The 19552-nt window shown below is 44.4% G+C and overlaps 1 long non-coding RNA gene across 1 annotated transcript in view; it reads right to left on the reverse strand.

Moving 5' to 3' along the window:
- Window positions 1-3326: 3326 nt before the first annotated feature.
- Window positions 3327-19552, reverse strand: part of LOC120526859 — a 179287-nt gene continuing 163061 nt past the window's right edge. Inside the window, exon 7 of the long non-coding RNA XR_005633200.1 lies at window positions 3327-3548. This is a non-coding gene — a long non-coding RNA (uncharacterized LOC120526859). The remainder of the gene's footprint in view (window positions 3549-19552) is intronic.

Here is a 19552-nt window from a genome sequence, read left to right on the forward strand (position 1 = left end):
CGTCGTTATTTGTATAGATATCCAACTTCATATTGAGATCTGATGTATCTAATGTGTTTCTTTAAAGTGTTCCTTTAATTTTTGTGAGCAGTATATATATATATATATATATATATATATATATATATATATATATATATATATATATATATATATATATATATATATATATAGACACACCCACACATATAATTTAAGAATGTGAGGACATATTCAGCTGACAAAGAGAAAGTTTTTCAAATTCCTCCCACTTGATCCACAGCACTGACAGTGACAAATGGCTGAATCCAATATAATTCATTCAGGTGTGGGTACTGCTGCTTTGTCCTTCTTTCAGCGGGATGGTTGATTGGTTATATTTGCTGCCAATGTGGCAGTGCAGTACCCTTCTCATGAATCAGTGAAGGTGCACAAAATCTTTGTGTTCCTACTTCTGGAGAAATGGCCTGTCATGTTTCTTTGGTAGCTGACTTAATAGTGGTGCAAAATTACTCTGACATACTTGTGCCTAATGTTATGAACGGCTTCAGCACAAACAGATGGCTGCTTGGGTCTATCTGGTAAGATGAAAACAAGCTTTAATATTATCTGCTTTATTGAGTGCAATAAGTTGTAAGAATTTAATTATCCCTGTATATGCAGCAACATTCCAAGCTAGGTACATAACTAAATATACCTGTATATATATAACACAAATCCTGCTCTTATAGACCCTCTAATCTGCAGTACAGTAATCCCTCCTTGATCACGGGGGCTGTGTTCCAGAACCCCCCGCGATAAGTGAAAATCCGCGAAGTAGAAACCATATGTTTGTATGGTTATTTTTATATATTTTAAGCACTTATAAACTCTCCCACACTGTTAACATTATTAGAGCCCTCTAGACATGAAATAACACCCTTTAGTCAAACGTTTAAACTGTGCTCCATGACAAGACAGAGATGACAGTTCTTTCTTACAATTAAAAGAATGCAAACATATCTTATCTTCAAAGGAGCGCGTCAGGAGAATGTCAGAGAGAGCCCTCGCTAAGAAAAGCAAACAATCAAAAAATCAATATGTGCTTTAAGTATGCAGAAGCACCACGATAAAGCGGCATTTTGTAGAGGAGTGTCCATATCTTCTAGTCAAACAGCCTCTGTGCAAACAGCCCCTCTGCTCACACCCCCTCCGTCAGGCAGAGAGAGTGAGAGAGATAGAGAGAAGCAAACAATCAAGCACGGCGCGGGAAGCATATCTTATATCACTAAGGAGTTTTAGTTAATATGTAATACACGCTCTGATTGGGTAGCTTCTAAGCCATCCGCCAATAGCGTCCCTTGTATGAAATCAACTGGGCAAACAAACTGAGGAAGCATGTACCATAAATTAAAAGACCCATGGTCTGCAGAAAGCCGCGAACCAGCAAAAAATCTGTGATATATATTTAGATGTGCTTACATTTAAAATCTGCGATGGAGTGAAGCTGCGAAAGTCGAAGCGCAATATAGCGAGGGATTACTGTATATCTCTTTAGTGAACTGTTTAATAAAGTTACTCTATTACAGTATTTTGTAACCTCCTTAGCATTAGACCCAAGCATTTCTCGGGTCTAACTGTGCTAAAAGCGTTAGTCTCGAGTGTCACTTGGGCAACTGCACAGATACGTCTTATGTAAGTATTAGAACTGAGAATCACTTGGGCAGTAAAATTGCTGTCAGTGCTGCCGTTTTCTGGAGAAATTATGTCTGAGTGCAGGTTTTCACTAATTATGAAATATCTGCATTTTACCAATATTGAACACTTTGATGAGAATACCTATCCAACACCCAAATGGAAGAACATTTGGAAAATATGCCAGGCGACTGTAGTAAAATTTTGGAGCGTTTACATTCCGGACCGTGATGTCAGCATCGATGAAAGTCTCATGGCTTATAAGGGGAGACTGTCATGTATACAGTACATCGTGTCAAAAAGAGCAAAATTTGGCATAAAGTTTTAGAAGCTTTGTGAAACTAGATAGGGATCAATTTGGAATTTGGTTCTATACACAGGGAAAGGGATAATATTTGATCCGAAATACAATCTGTACAGTGTTGCTATGCCATCAGTACTGACTTTGATGCTGGATCAAGGTTATTGTGTAACCATGAACAATTTTTATACTTTGCCAAAGCTATTTGACATCTTGCTGCAAAAAAAAGACTGACATATATGTAACAGTGCATTCCAACCATCAAGGCATGCCTTAAGACTTTGACAGAGCTAAATTACAGCGAGATGCGCTAGTAGCTTGGCAAGAAGGTATAAAGTGCTTGCACTGAAATGGAAGGACAAGAAAGAAACTTGTCGTCTTAGCACTGTACATAATGCAGCTATGGTCACTACACAGGCAAAAGGCAAAAGGCAACAAGCAAGTTACAAAGTGGTGTGAATCTCTTGTTGACAACTTTTTTGACGACAAAAGACTTTTGATACTCTAAGAACAGTAATAACTACACAGCTATAAAACTGTGTATTTGTGCAACCCTTAAAAGATACAGATTAGGACATTAAGTTATGGTATACTGCAGACAAAGTGTTTAACTTGTCACTTCAGGAAATACACAAAACAATACCTGAGTTATAATAAAATTGAAGACCCAAAGAAAAAAATGAAACTCTGCATACAAAGAGTTGAAAGCAACTTTTTTGTTAATTTCAAACTGAACCGACGAAATGAATGAGGAAGATAAGAAAAATTAAAATTACAGATTTAAACCAACTAAAACTTAATTGTGATCAGTCATTCACAAAATGTCATTAGAGAAATTTGAGGATTATTTTTCTAAAAGTCAGCACTCAAGAGAAGTTTTTTTGGGGGTATTCTGAATCTATTTAATCTCAATGTACAAATAACGAATGAGCTATGAATGAAGAAGATATGTTGAATGTTGTTTCCTTCTGCGTAACAGAAAATTTAAAGACTGGTGTACTTTTTATAAATTTTACGTAAACAAATTCACAGTGAATGTGGACATTTAAGTGAATAAGCACTTAGGATCCTACTCTGCTTTGCTACTACATGCTAACATGAAGAAGATTTTCAACTGTCAATGCATAAAACAAATATTAAAACAGGCTAAATATGACACCTGCATGAAGATTATCTTTAGAAAACCTTATATTAAATATTGATGATTTATTTCATACAATGGGAATGCATCCTTCTCGTTTACATTTATTATGTTTGAAACAAGAAACAGTTTGTTATTACATCTTTTTGCAAAAATATATACTGTACATTATATACGTATACCCTGTAAAATAAGCAGACCAGACAAAGAAAAAAGCCACCCCGTATACTTGGAAAAAAAGGAGCTGAGTTGACTTGATTCAAAAGATGTCTTCACAGACAGGAGTCCAAAACAGAACTGACATACAAGGAAAAAACATGGTGGTTATAAAGAAGGCTGACAGGAAGAGGTGGGTTTAGTGGGACCAGAAGCGTAAGTGATGTCATTTGGAGGCAGGGTTGACTGGAGCAGAAACGGAAGCATTTTCTTGAAGAGATGGGTTCTTCTGTTGGTCTGCAGAGGGAAAGAAGAAAATGATTTAGAGTACAGCTCCTGGTCTGGCTGAGAAATACTACTATTCAGGCCTTTAAACTACACAACACAGACATGCAAATACACACACACACACACACACACACACACACACACACACACACACACATATATATATATATATATATATATATATATGAGGGGGACCCAAAAATAACCGGAAATATTTTTAAAACGTGTTTAATTTAATTTTCTGTACAAACTACAATTAGTCTCCTTCAAAGTACTCTCCATTGGTGGAAATACACTTATCTAACCGTTTTTTCCATTGTTCGAAACATTTAACTCTTTCAGGGCTGATGTCAGCCAGAGCGGATCAGCGAGTGGAAGCAGAGAGCGGATCAGCAAGCGGAAGCAGAGAGCAGCGGCGTCTCCCACAGGCACATAGCCCTTCGCAAGCACCCGAGCAAGTTCACCTGAGGTAAAGCCGCAGCTGACCAGTAGAAATAACCGGCAGTGAGAAATTAAAGTCGATCGCTCAGCGGTGGTGGAAACTTAAAGCCAACGGTCTCTTAGTGATTCAGCTGAACACGGAAAGCGCCGAAGCACCTATAAAAACGGCAAAGATGACTTCAACACTTAACATAAGTTCTATCTGCTCTCTGCCCGTCGAGGGCATGTTTATATGTTGTGTGTCCTGCAGTATGCACAGTTCAGGTTTTCCGGCCGACAGTGCAGGTAGCTTCACCTGCCAAAAGTGTTTAGTTAATTTAGAGTTGGTCCTGAAAATACACGAATTGGAGGACTGCGTTAGGAATCTGATAGCGATTAGGCAAACCGAAAATTGGATCGACTCGGTTTGTTTAGACAATTCGGCTACTTCTGACTCGGCTTCAGTCTCTCCAGGTCCCACTGTAGTCAGTGCGTGGCCGAAATCAGCAGCACCAATTCAGCCACAGGATGAGTGGGTAACAGTAAGACGGTGGTCTAAGAATCCAAAATGTAGTACCCCAGCACCCAGGTCATCAATTCGGACCCAGAACAGATTCTCAGCTCTCCGCAGCGCACCTGTGGAAACTGAGAATAATAAAGTGCTCATAATTTGGGATTCCATAGTGCGGAATGTTAGAATTCCAAACTATGTTAAACCAGCAGTTAATGTTAAGTGCCTCGCAGGGGCCAAGATTTCTGGCATAGAGGCCGCATTGGACTGTGTCGGTGATGATGAAGTATCTACATTATTGCTGCATGTCGGCACTAATGATATTTACTTACAGCAATCTGAGGTATTAAAGCGGAACATCATCTCTCTATGCACCAAAGCTAAAAGAAAATGTCGGAATTTAATTGTATCTGGTCCCTTACCAAGATTATATAGAGGGGATGTGATTTATAGCAGATTGCATTCCTTTCACTGCTGGCTAGAAACCTGGGGCCTCATGTATAAACGGTGCGTATGCACAGAAATGTTGCGTAAGAACTTTTCCACGTTCAAATTGCGATGTATAAAACCTACACTTGGCGTAAAGCCACGTACTTTTCCACGGTACCTCATGCCTTGTCGTACGCAAGTTCTCCGCTCGGTTTTGCAAACTGGCGGCACCCAGCGTCAAAGCAATGGTACTGTTCTTGTGTGATTACTCATTATTTTCATGACGCGGCTTTATAAATACACAGAAACTAACCGCATATTGTTTATTAGTGTAATGCATCTGATTGTAATTAACGCGTAACAATATAATGGTCCAGGGAACAGCCATAGTATTACAAATACCATAACTGCTTTAGCGTTGTTACTCTCACTTCTCCTCCTTCATCTTCTTCTTCTTCTTTCAGCTCCTCCCGTTAGGAGTTGCCACAGCGGATCATCTTTTTCCATATTACTCTCACTGCACGACTCGGAGTATTTATATCACTGTATCTGAGTGTGAATCACAGCAGCAGCTGATCGGAAAGAGAATTATCGGTATACAGCTTTAAGGACACGCTGTCTCAGCCACTGCAAAATGTTTTAAAGCCTTTCCTGTACGGACCTCGCGGTTCAGAAACAGTTTAATCCCAAGAACTTTAAATGCGCTCAATCAATTGCTCCTTGTAGAACGGTTTGTACTTATAAGTACAATCACCCCACTGTAAACTTGCACTACAGTTATAATATCTCACAACCTGAGCCACTTTATAAAGCACGTATTTACATATGATGACGATATCATTTTTAAGGTGAAATGCAGCAGAATATGTTTGTTAAATTATACACATAAAACTTTAACTTCATTTAAATAATCTATATTCTTCACTGGGAGTGTCATGAAGGATAGAATAATTAAACATGTACTACGAAGATATTTCAATGTTCTTTAAACGCTTTGAAGAATCGGCGCTAAGCTTACAGATGGCTTAACGCCTATTACAGAGCTGATTGTGTGGCGATCGGTTACTTGGGGAAAGAAAAGCAAGGACTCTTGGGGCGGCCACGACAATATATATTGAATATAAAACAGAAAGAGAAAATAACAACACAGCTAAAAACGCAGCGACAAATTTCGACAAAAGATGAATGCTTGTCATGAGCACGAGGCTCATGAAACACATGTTTAATAATGTGCTTTAGCTCCTATCATCATGAAAATTTAGTCTTGATACAAGACTAAATTGCCAGTAAATTTAGTCTTGATACAAACCTTAAATTAATTGATAACCAAAAAATAAGGTGTATAATTAGACCAAGGGATAAAACCAGACACTCCACCAGGGGCATCTGTAATAGAAATTTAATTCAAATTAAAACAAAAAATATATCACCAGTTCAGAAAAAACCATGCAGTTTTAAATGCTGTTTATTGAAAATTCGATCTCTTGGCACTAAAGCTGTTTTGGTAAATGATATAATATTAAGTACAAAATCTGATCTGTGTCTTCTTACTGAAACCTGGCTTAGTAAATGTGACACTGTTCCCCTAGCTGAGGCGTCACCAGATGGATACTCGTTCCTTCATAAGTCTAGAGATTCTGGTCGAGGAGGAGGCCTTGGAATAATTCATTGTAACAAAATGCAAATCACTCCTAAAAATTTAGGCAACTTTACATCCTTTGAGGCATTCATTTTAAATATTAAAACAGATTCCAACACAATTATAGTGCTAGTCTACAGACCACCAGGGCCATATTCATTGTTCATGACTGAATTTAGCAACCTTCTGTCTGATTTGGCTATAAATTATGATCACATAGTTCTGATGGGGGATTTTAATGTACACATTGATGTGGAAACTGACACTTTTAGCAAATGTTTTACCTATTTGTTAAATTCAGTAGGATTTTGTCAGATTGTCAAAGGTCCAACTCATAATCATAACCACACATTAGATTTAATTATAACTTACAAAGTTGAAATTCAAAATTTAAATATTACTCCATTAAATGTAGTTATTTCCGATCACTTCTTAATTACATTTGATTTAGTTCTGCCCATGCCAACGCACTCACAGATTAAAACAAAGACAGTGCGACATCTAGATTGTAATTCTGCTTCAAAATTTATAGATACCTTGAGTAAGTCGAGTGTAATTGTGGAAAACCATTTAGATCAGTTAACATCAAATGTAAACGTGGAAAACAATTTAGATCAGCTAATATCACATTATAATGTGACCTTGAGAGATGCTCTGGACACAGTGGCTCCCCTAAAACAAAAGTGATCAAAGCACATAGAAACTCTCCCTGGTTTAATGAAAATACTCGAGCTCTTAAATTAGAGTGTCAAAACTGGAGCAGATGGAGAACAACAAAGCTACATGTCTTTCAAATTGCATGGACAGAGAGTGTTAATAAATATAAAAAAGCCCTCTTTAAAGCTCGCTCAGAATACTATTCTACATTAATAGATAGCAATAATAAAAATCCTAGGGTACTTTAGACAGTGGCTAAATTAACAAATGGGAATTCAGATCAACAGTGCAAAATACCAACAGATATTAGCAGTACAGACTTTATGAACTTCTTCAATGAGAAAATTAAAAATATAAGATCCCAGATCTCAGCATCACAGTACAAACCAAATACTAGCTTAGCAGACCCTGTCCACATTGCATTCAGCACTTTAGTAATTTTAATCCTGTAACTGAGCAGGAAGTCTTAACTTTAATTACTAAAATGAAGCCCACTACTTGTTCCCTAGATCCAGTGCCAACAAAACTAGTAAAAGGTGCAATGGATGTTCTTGCAGCCTATTCTAACCATTATCAATAGTTCATTACTGCATGGCACGTACCTGATGCACTAAAAGTGTCAGTCATTAAACCTTTACTTAAAAAGTCAGACCTAGACCCACACATACTAAATAACTATAGGCCTATTTCAAATTTACCATTTCTCTCTAAAATACTAGAAAAGTAGTCGCCAGTCAGCTTCAGTCACACCTTACGCATTACAATTTATTTGAGAAATTCCAGTCTGGCTTTCGACTGGTCATAGTACAGAAACGCACTAACACGGGTTGTAAATGACATTCTGATATCCTCTGATGAAGGAAACTCCACTGTAATTATGTTGTTGGACTTAAGTGCAGCATTTGACACCATTGACCATTCTATTTTACTGCACAGGCTAGAAAACGATGTTGGGCTTACAGGCCCCGTGCTCGCTTGGTTCAGTTCTTATTTATCAAATCGATTCCAGTATGTACAGAAATGTGCTGACAGTACTCCATCATTATACACAGAAGTTCAATATGGTGTCCGCAGGGCTCAGTACTGGGACCTTTACTGTTTTCACTTTACATGCTTCCACTGGGATCTCTCATTAGGAAACATAATGTTAATTTTCACTGTATGCAGATGACACCCAGTTATACCTTTCATTTAAATCAAATGAAGTTTCTCCGATGTTGTCTTTAATTAGTTGTGTTAGTGAATTAAAGGAATGGATGAATGAGAACTACTTGTCTTTAAATACAGATAAAACAGAGATGTTAATTGTTGAGGGAATGACGCTGATCACAGCAATATTTTGTCATCATTTAACTCAGTTGGAATCCCAATTAATTTTACTGAATCAGCCCGCAATCTAGGAGTTATCTTTGACTCTAGCATGTCATTTAAAGCACATATTACAAAGTGTCCAAAACATGTTTTTCCATCTTAAAAATGTTAGGAAATTAAGGCGCTTTCTAAATAAACAGGATTGTGAGAAATTAATTCATGCATTTATCTCTAGTAGGATTGACTACTGCAATGCGGTGTTCACTGGCTGTTCAAACTGTTCTTATACAGCCTCCAGTTAATCCAAAATGCGCTGCAAGAATTATTACAAGAACAAGAAAATATGAACACATAACCCAGTTCTTAAATCTTACACTGGCTCCCAGTTAAGTTCAGGGCAGATTTCAAAATCCTCCTTTTAACATATAAAGCATTAAATGGCCAAGGTCCGGCTTACTTGTCTGAACTTATCATGACTTACAAACCTGAGCACATTAAGATCTCAAGATGCCGGTCTGCTTAGGATTCCAAGGATTAATAAAATAACAGTGGGAGGTCGAGCTTTTAGTTACAGGGCCCCCTAAACTGTGGAATGGTCTTCCTGCTTCCATAAGAGATGCCCCTTCGGTCTCAGCCTTTAAATCCCGGCTGAAGACTCACTACTTCAGTTTAGCATATCCTGACTAGAGCTGCCGATTAACTGTACATACTGCATCTCTGCTGTTAGTCATTAGCACTAAAACATAAGTAACATGATGTTATAATTTGAATACTAACCCTCACCTATTCTGTTTCTGTTCTCGGTACTCAAATGTGGCCCACCTGCCAAGTTGTTTGCCTGCCTGTGGTAAAGTCATCCCTGATGGAGGATCACAGGAATCATGGGAAAAAGGGTCCTTTCATCGGATTGGCAGCAACGTTTCAGCCGTGGAATGGCCAAATGGGGAGGCAGCTAGATGGATGAGGTCTCCAGGACTCTAAAAATATCCAAACCTATTATGTCATATCATCTACTGTTAAACTGTATACTTCTAAAATTTTATTATTATGCTGTATTAAGGAATTGTTCTGTTCTGTGTATTGTATTGTATTGACCCCTTCTTTTGACACCCACTGCACGCCCAACCTACCTGGAAAGGGGTCTCTTTGAACTGCCTTTCCCAAGGTTTCTTCCATTTTTCCCTACAAGGTTTTTTTTTTGGGATTTTTTCCTTGTCTTCTCAGAAAGTCAAGGCTGGGGGGCTGTCAAGAGGCTGGGCCTGTTAAAGCCCATTGCGGAACTTCCTGTGTGATTTTGGGCTATACAAAAATAAACTGTATTGTATTGTATTGTATTGTATTGATGTCGACTTTTGTCAAAAGGAGCAGTTGACGATGGTAATCTGTGAGAAAACCAACTTTTATGTTTTAGTTGGACTCTTGTTGCCTGAAGGAACGTTAGATTCATTGGTATGACCGAGACATCCTTCACTTGCGTGAGTAGCAAGGCACAAACAATGGCAAAAATGGGACTGACATCTGGCGAGAGATCAAAGTGAATGTGTAAAGCAAAATACTCCGCAGATGACATTTTGCCTGTTATCTCTGAACTGGACTATGACTTGTTGGACTCATACAAGTGATACAAGTGATCAAAAACAAATGTGAGGTTCCAGCTTCAGCTGATTGGTCCCCAGCTAATCGTGGTACTGACAATGTTCACCAGGTAGAACTGCCACTTAACAATAATAAGAGGTAGAAACCACATTGCATGCACTGAAACCGTGATCACTGCTGCTGCCCCAGCCACACGAAGACAGCCTGGCTGCAAACCTGCTGCACATTCTTGGCAAACTGGCAGCCACAGTATGCAGCAACAGACATTTTATGTTGATTTCTGTGTGAAACCATTGCTTTTCAGAAACTTGTTTTTTGGAAAAAATATTCAGCCCTCAAAGAGTTAAATTCTTCTGAAGTAATGCCCATTAATGCTCTGGTCGTTCTTGTTTTACCTGTTCGACGTCAGCAAAACGCCTTCGCTTCGTCTTTTTTCATCCGAGGGAACAAAAAGAAATCACATTTGAGTAGGGTGGGTGGTTCAGGGTTGTCATACCGAAACAATACTTTCTGCAACACTTTTTTCAAGAAGAAAACAAAATTTCACTGCCGCGCGTTGCTCACAATAATCGGCCATCGTAAAAAAATGACGCTTGCACAAAACTACTTTTACAAAATTCACTGAACACAAGCACAACCTTCCAGACTGATGGCACTTGGCAGACTGACTTGTGAGGAGTGTAACTAGATCGACCTAGCGGCCCAACCACGTAATACAAGTACCAACCTAACAACAACAAAATTCTGGTTATTTTTGGGTCATCCCTTGTGTATATATACATATATATATATATATATATATATATATGCTGTGGCCCCCGGCCGGGACGCCCAGGAGGACGTGAGGAGGGCTTGTGCCTCCTCCAGACCGCGAGGGGCGTCCGTCCTGGTTCTGTTGGGGCCACGGGTTGAGGGCATGGAAGCCCTTCCTGTAGGGGCCCGTGGTCACCGCCAGGCGGCGCCCGATGCCGGTTTATCCGATGCGGTTGCCGGTCGGGCAGGAGCCCGGCCGGGACGCCTTGGAGGACCGGAGGAGGGCGAGTGCCTCCTCCAGACGGAGTGGGGGCGTCCGTCCTGGTTAGGCAGGGGGCCTCGGGTACAGGGCTTTGAAGCCCAGCCCTGTAGGGACCCGTGGCCACCGCCAGGCGGCGCCCCGGTGCCTAATTATCCCGGGAGCCCGGCACTTCCGCCACACCAGGAAGTGCCGGGGAAGACTTGTGTGGCACCGGAGAGCTGCCAGGAAGACAGCCGACACTTCCGCCACGCTTGGGCGTGGCTAGAGGCGGAAGCACCTGGGGCTCATCCGGGCATTATTTAGGCCGCCTCCCTCCAGTCATTGGTGGAAGTCGGGAGGCAGAAGGACTGAGCTGGAGAGCGGACAGGAGGCGGCCAGGACAAAGGCACAGAGACTGTGGGCCCTGGACTTTGGGGAAATCAGTGCAAGAGGCACTGGGGTTCGTGAGAGCACGTGACATTTTATATGATTGTAAATAGTGTAAATAAACGGTGTGTGGGTGCAAAAATGATGTCCGTCTGTCTGTGCCGGGGCCAGGTTTCACAGTGGCGTAGTCGGCAGGATACTCCGCCTGGTTCAAGGCGGGGACCTGTGTTGTTGAAACAAAATAATTCTGTGAACGGCCCGGCGCAGCAGCGACCCACACACTGGCCGCGGGAGCGGCCCGCGCACAACCCAGCGAGCGTTTCGCCCCAGAAACCGCCTCCGGACAGCGGAATGGCTTTCCCCGGGTGCGGAGGAGGACCCGACATCGCCGGAGCGCAGCGGGCTCCGAAAGTCGCGCTGTCGGGACGGACAGCCAGGCCGGCGTTGCTTCGCGGAAGGCCACGCCGAGGCATGACGGGATTCGGGAGGTGAGTGCCCTGCCCTGCAATCATCGGCCTCGGGTCGGACTTACCTTTGTTTCGACAGGGAGGGACGAACCGGATCCGCCCCGCGGAGGCACGCCGGCCACGGGCTGTCGGCAGCGCGCGACGGAGGCAGCGAAGAGGGCTGCGGATTCGAGCCGCTGCGGCTCAAGGAATCGCCGCAGTCACAACGCGGCGAAGAGGCACGCTCCGCACTCGGAGCAGGGAAGGCAAGATGGCCGCGGGCCGGATGTCCCGCCCGCTGACAGGCACGGGATTGGCGGTGTGTCTTGCGTGCCCGCCGAGGATTGGATAGAGGCGGGCCCAAGGAATGCCAGTCTCGTGCCAAACCGAGACCCGATTGGGCCAGAGGGAGTGGCCCAGAGGAGGCAGGCGTCGCGTGGAGCTGATGGACAGGTAAGCCCACCGACGTCTGTCTCCTCTCTCCACCAGCGGCTCGGCGTGTGTCGGAGGAGTCCCTTCGGCCCGCCAAGCCGCCTTTAGAGGAGCTGCTACGTTCTCGCCGCTCAGTGTGAGCAGCTGATGGAGATGGCGGTCGGCCGAGGAAGCCACCGAGTGAGACGGAGGATCGGCGCGGCGCTGGAACCGGAGGCAGGCAGAACACGGCGGGAGTGGTGAGTGTTGCCGTTCCCGTAAAGCAAGCGGGGAGGTTTGCCGAACATGGCTGTGACCGCTACGGACGATCAGCTCCAAGTAAGCAACCTCCCGACAGCAGACGCCGCGGTGCAGACAGCTAGCGAGGCGAGGAGCTCGAATATGCAGGGGCTGGTAGGATCGGGGCTGCTGAGTGCCCTGGGTCCTAGCGCCCTGCGCCCAAGCCTGCAACTGTCTCCTGTCGCTCTGCCTGGACGCAGACGGGCTGGATTTGAGCTTCGCTGTGCTCAGACCCAGACCGCCAGCGCGTCCAAGAAAGAAGGAGGAACCGAAGGGTGAATGCCGGTTCCTCCGATAGGAGAGGACGCGGCGCTGGGTGCGCGTCGGAGAAGGGCCGTCCTCTGGATGGGCAGAGGAGATCCCTGGGCGGCTGGACGAGCTGCCTGCGAGCGGTGCCGAGGCCGATTTAACGGACGGGCATGGAACCTGCGGCGGAGGACTTCAGCAGGCAAGTTGGGGGCTGTCGGAGGGGGGCAGGAGCACGGTCGATACGGAGACCGACGGGCGCTCGGGATGAGTGTCCTGGCTGTGCTTCTGGCCCTCTTGTCCTTTATTTTACAGGCTCAAGCCCCGGACGAGCGCTGAGGCCGACGCCGACAGGACCTGCCCTCCTGGAACGGAAGGCCCGCGGAGTGCTCCACGCCGAGGACTACGTGACCCGCTGGGGAACAGCGAAGTAGAGCGGCGCAGACCACAGGGGACGTTGCCGGCGAGGGTGCCGAAGACAGATGTCCCAGGGTGCCGTGTTGGACCCTGGGGACATAGTAGGACCCTCGCTGGGGACGTGCTGCCCTTTCGGGTTGTGCCGTTCGGACCCACGTGTCCTCGCTAGCGGTGGGCACTGTGGCCCCGGCCAGGGCTGGAGCCCGGCCGGGACACCCAGGAGGACGTGAGGAGGGCTTGTGCCTCCTCCAGACCGCGAGGGGCCCGTCCTGGTTCTGTTGGGGCCACGGGTTGAGGCATGGAAGCCCTTCCCTGTAGGGGCCCGTGGTCACCGCCAGGCGGCGCCGATGCCGGTTTATCCCGCGGTTGCGGTCGGGCAGGAGCCCGGCCGGGACGCTTGGAGGACCGGAGGAGGGCGAGTGCCTCCTCCAGACGGAGTGGGGGCGTCCGTCCTGGTTAGGCAGGGGGCCTCGGGTACAGGGCTTTGAAGCCCAGCCCTGTAGGGACCCGTGGCCACCGCCAGGCGGCGCCCCGGTGCCTAATTATCCCGGGAGCCCGGCACTTCCGCCACACCAGGAAGTGCCGGGGGGAAGACTTTGTGTGGCACCCGGAGAGCTGCCAGGAAGACAGCCGACACTTCCGCCACGCTTGGGCGTGGCTAGAGGCGGAAGCACCTGGGGCTCATCCGGGGCATTATTTAAGGGGCCGCCTCCCTCCAGTCATTGGTGGAAGTCGGGAGGCAGAAGGACTGAGCTGGAGAGCGGACAGGAGGCGGCCAGGACAAAGGCACAGAGACTGTGGGCCCTGGACTTTGGGGAAATCAGTGCAAGAGGCACTGGGGTTCGTGAGAGCACGTGACATTTTATATGATTGTAAATAGTGTAAATAAACGGTGTGTGGGTGCAAAAATGATGTCCGTCTGTCTGTGCCGGGGCCAGGTTTCACAATGCTTTGATGCTTTACAACTGGAGATGACTAGCTGGTCTCTGCAAGGCTGGATTGCTAACCCAACATATTGCAGCAGATGCTTTCAGGAATCCTATAACACCCATTGGAAAGGATCTGGAAGGCCTACTGCAACAACATCACAGGAGGACTGGTGAATTGTAGCAGGACATCACAAATGTCTGTCAACACTTCTCACAACCAAACAAGAAAATAAATTTATTAATTGCTGGATAATATTTTAATCTCACAGTGGTTAGTATTCCTTAGCGACCAGCTCTTTTAAATTCTGAGAGCTTGAATTTGGTCATCATCAGAGATAAGTGCTTCTCTTTGCCATAATTGTAAAAACTGTATTGATTATCTGTTACCAAGTCCCATTTTGTTTCTCTCCTTGCTAGGGTCCACACTAATGTGGAGTAAATCTGTCCCCAGAAATGATGGTCCTATTTTCAGACATTCTGTATTCAACAGAAATATTTGTATTTGTAGCTATTGTGTGGCAAATTGAGCTTTGAGGTGGGATGGATATTAAAAAAAAAGAATTTCTTACATGTCACATGTTCTGCATATCAGTTTTCATCCAAATTGGAGTGCTGCTATATATTTTGTCACAGAGCATAGTTGTGCTAATCCATCCATTTTAAAACTCACATATTCAGCAAAGAACCACGGGGACAACATTCAGCACAAGGTTTAAGCCAGTTCTGTACAGGGTACCAGTCCATTGCAAGGCACATCCATGTGTACAGACATGTTCACACATATCGTAAAATTCAGATTCAATGGATAATGTAAAATATATGTTTTTTGGATTGTAGGAGAATAACTCAAACCAATAATTGTTTTAACTTCAATCCATTCCAACATTATTTTCTATCTAATGTTCCTGCATTAATACGGTGCAGGTCCAGCTCATTCTAGTGTAAAGAAATAATTACAATGCTAGAAACATTCAGTTACATATACTTGTAATTAGATTATTTACTGTAATATATTTTATAGAATGTACGAATTAACCAACAAAACCTTGACATATTGTTTTATATTATTTTACTTTATGACACGCTGGGCTGTTTACTTTGAGCAGCTGTTCAAAGCTGATCCTCCGGCTAGGATGTTGGATATCTCTGAGTCCACGGTTCTTGAGGCCGATCCTCCAATTAGCTGTCAACCACCCAATTTCACTGAGATTGCCCAGGTGGTAAACCATCTGAGGAGGGGAAGGCTGCCGGGATCTGTGGTATACGGGATGAAATTCTCCAGGCTGGTGGTAAGGCTGTCCTCCTGGTATTGCAAGCAATCTTTGTTTCCATTTGGGAGACTGGCATCATCCCAACTGACTGGAAAACAGGACTTGTCATCCCTATCTGGAAAGGGAAGGGTGATCGCCTTGATTGCAGCAACTACAGGGGGACAACCCTACTCTAGGTGCCAGGTAAGGTCCTTGCTAGGGTCGTCCTCAATAGGATCCATGATCATTTGCTCACCTACCAGCAACCCGGACAGTCTGGTTTTACACCTGAGAAGTCTACAATTGACCGCATCCTTGCACTGAGGGTTCTCATGGAGCACAAACGTAAATATTGGCAGAGTTTCTTTGTAGCCTTTGTCGATTTTCGTAAAGTGTTCGACTCAGTTGATCAAGCTGCCCTGTGGGACATCCTCAGGGTTCGTGGGATCCCCTCAAGGTTGCTGGATATCATGGCCAGCCTATACACTGGTACTTTGACTGCTGTGCAGAGTGTACGCAGAACCTCTGCGTTTTTCCCCAGTTGATTCTGGGGTTTGGCAGTGGTGTGTTCTTGCTCCTACTCTGTTCAATGCTTGTATGGACTGGGTGTTGGGCAAGGTCATGGGCTCCAGCGGCTGTGGGGCATCTGTTGGTGAAGAAAGATTCACGGATCTTGACTTTGCTGATGATGCTGTGATCTTCACGCAGTCAATGGAGGCTCTGATCGGGGCGCTCAAGAGACTGAGCGAAGAGTCTGTGTGTCTGGGCTTGTGAGTGTCCTGGATAAAAATCAAGATCCAGGCCTTTAATGACCTCTTGGGCACAGCCATCAGCAGTGTGTCTGTTTGCAGAGAGAGTGTCAACCTTTTCGAGAGGTTTACTTACCTTGGCAGTGACATTCATGTCTCTGGTGACTCTTCAGATGAAGTCAGTAGATGGATTGGCAGAGCATGGGGGGTCATGAGGTCACTGGAAAGGAATGTGTGGCACTCCCGATATCTATGCAGAAAAAACAAAGGTCCAAGTCTTTAAAGTCCTGGTGCTTCCTGTCTTGCTATATGGTTGCAAGACATGGACGCTTTCCAGTGACCTGAGACGAAGACTGAACTCCTTTGGTACCGTGTCTCTCCAGGGTGCTTTGTGTCGAATGAGCAGTTGCTCATGGAGTCCCGAAGGAGGCATATTTTCCTGTGAATGAGTGTTAGTTATGGAACTACGGTCATGTGGTGCGTTTCCCTGAGGGTGATCCAGCTCATAAGATCGTCATTGTTGACCCAAGTGGCTGGACCAGGCCAAGGTGTCACCCACGTAGGGTCATTTCTGGAGAGTGGGACTAGACCGTGTGTCTGCCTGGGGGGTTGCCAACCAGGATCCGGAGTTGTTTCGTCGTGTGGTGGGTGCGGCAACACACTGTACCAGAGCATGCTCCCCAACTTGACTTGACTTTGAATGTAAGTTGACTTGGTGTTAATGTACTAAAAAAGTGCAAGTGTATAATTTCACTATTAAAAAATGACAGATCCAAGAGACTAAAACACATATGGCTGCACAAGTCTTGCGTGTATGTAGATAATTGAAAATGGACCTGTTATATGATGCAAATACTATGATAAATGCGATCTCAACAGCTGTCAGCCCTCACATTCCTTTTTATGCCAAGAAGCTCAGGGGACGAATTTAGCTGTTACTGGATATTCTTAACTGTGAAATCCCAATAGCTGATCTTTAAACTAAAGGGGAGGGGTAGGGCAAGAGTGCTTTGTGTTAGAATTTTAAAATAAAAACATGAATTGGTATATTGTGTTTTTCTGCATAGCTATAAAATATAAACACCTAATTCTGAACTACAAATACAAGGAATGGTGTGATATGTAAAGCTTTAGCAATGTTTAGTCAATAGTACATGCAAATATGGCACTGCATTAATTAATGTAAACAAAGCAGTTGCCATTCAAGAGCATGACAATGTTAAGGGTGCACAAGACTTTCCAGCGAATAAACAGCTTTATAAACTGAAACATTATCTCATTGTATAAACTAATTTGAAGTAATGTTTATTCAGAAACAATTCATTTCCTCTGAATCATGTCACAGATATCAAATATAAGAATCCTTTTGTTTTTCACAACGTTATTATTACAGAGTTTTATTTTATTGAATATTCTTTGAGATGTTTGTGTTTATCTCTAACATTAAATTTCAGCATTCAGTAGATAAGTTTCATGTTTTAGGCTAAACCTCAAGAGAGACACATCAGACCATCTTGAAACCCGAGAGACCAAAACATCTGACCGCAGGTGTCTGAATGCATGCTGTAGTTCAATACTCCTGGATGAATTAACAAATAATCAATAGTCAAAACCAGTTACACAGATATCAGTATATCTCTCTCTCTCTCTCTCTCTCTCTCTCTCTATCTAACTATATATATATATATATATATATATATTTGCATTTTAAAGATGAGTAGTATTTTGTTTAAGAGTGAAATTTAAATACATTTGGCCAACCTCACATTTTCGTTAGACCTGGCCTACAGTGAATCATCTCAGAATTAGAATATCTTTATTTTCATTGTAACAATGTAAACAAAATAATCGGCAGTGTCTGTGGTGTCAAAAAAAGTGTGTGTGTGTAATATATATATTCTCACCTCGGAGTACTGCATCCTCCAACCATCCTTCTGCTGATACCAGCATAGGAGAGACATCCCCACCCACAATTACAGCAGCACAGGCGAGTAGAGAGCTGAGGAGACTTCGTGCCAGCAAAGCAGCGGGTCCAGATGAAGTATCGCCACGACTGCTGAAGGCCTGTGCGCAGGAACTGGGGAGTGCTCTACAGCCCATCTTCAACCTGAGCCTGGAACAGGGAAGAGTCCTGAGGCTGTGGAAAAAATCTTGTATCACTCCAGTCCCAAAGGTATCACATCCTAGTGAGCTGAATGACTTCCGGCCTGTTGCTCTGACGTCACATGTGATGAAGACCATGGAGAGGCTGCTGCTTCACCACCTGAGGCCACAGGTCCGCCATGCCCTCAACCCTCTGCAGTTCGCATACCAGGATAAGGAGGGAGCGGAGGATGCCATCATCTATATACTACACCGATCCCTCTCCTACTTGGGACAGAGGCAGTGGTGCTGTAAGAATTATGTTTTTGGACTTCTCTAGCACCTTCAACACCATCCAACCTCTGCTCCTTAGGGACAAGCTGACAGAGATGGAAGTAGATTCACATGTAGTGGCATGGATCGTGGATTATCTTACAGACAGACCTCAGTATGTGCGTCTCGGGAACTGCAGGTCTGACATTGTGGTCAGCAACACAGGAGCGCCGCAGGGGACTGTACTTTCTCCGGTCCTGTTCAGCCTATATACATCAGACTTCCAATATGAATTGGAATCCTGAAACATGCAAAAGTCCGCTGATGACACTGCTATTGTGGGCTGCATCAGGAGTGGGCAGGAGGAGGAGTATAGCAAGCTAATCAAAGACTTTGTTTAATGGTGTGACTCAAACCACTTACACCTGAACACCAGCAAGACCAAGGAACTGGTGGTGGATTTTAGGAGGCCCAGGCCCCTCATGGACCCCATGATTATCAGAGGAGACTGTGTGCAGAGGGTACAGACCTACAAATACCTGGGAGTGTAGCTGGATGATAAATTGGACTGGACTGCCAATACTGATGCTCTGTGTAAGAAGGGTCATAGCCGACTATACTTCCTTAGAAGGTTGGCGTCCTTCAACATCTGCAATAAGATGCTGCAGATGTTCTATCAGACGGTTTTGGCAAGTGCCCTCTTCTACGCGGTGGTGTGCTGGGGAGGCAGCATAAAGAAGAAGAACGTCTCACCCCTGGACAAACTTGTGAGGAAAGCAGGCTCTATTGTAGGAATGAAGCTGGACAATTTAACATCTGTGGCAGAGCGACGGGCGCTGAGCAAGCTCCTGTCAATCATGGAGAATGCACTGCATTTCTCTAGGCAGAGGAACAGCTTCAGCAACAGACTTTTGTCACTGTCCTGCTCCACTGACAGACTGAGGAGATCGTTCCTCCCCCACACTA

The sequence above is a fragment of the Polypterus senegalus genome, chromosome 3, assembly GCF_016835505.1.
Source record: "Polypterus senegalus isolate Bchr_013 chromosome 3, ASM1683550v1, whole genome shotgun sequence".
Taxonomy (NCBI): Eukaryota; Metazoa; Chordata; class Cladistia; order Polypteriformes; family Polypteridae; genus Polypterus; species Polypterus senegalus.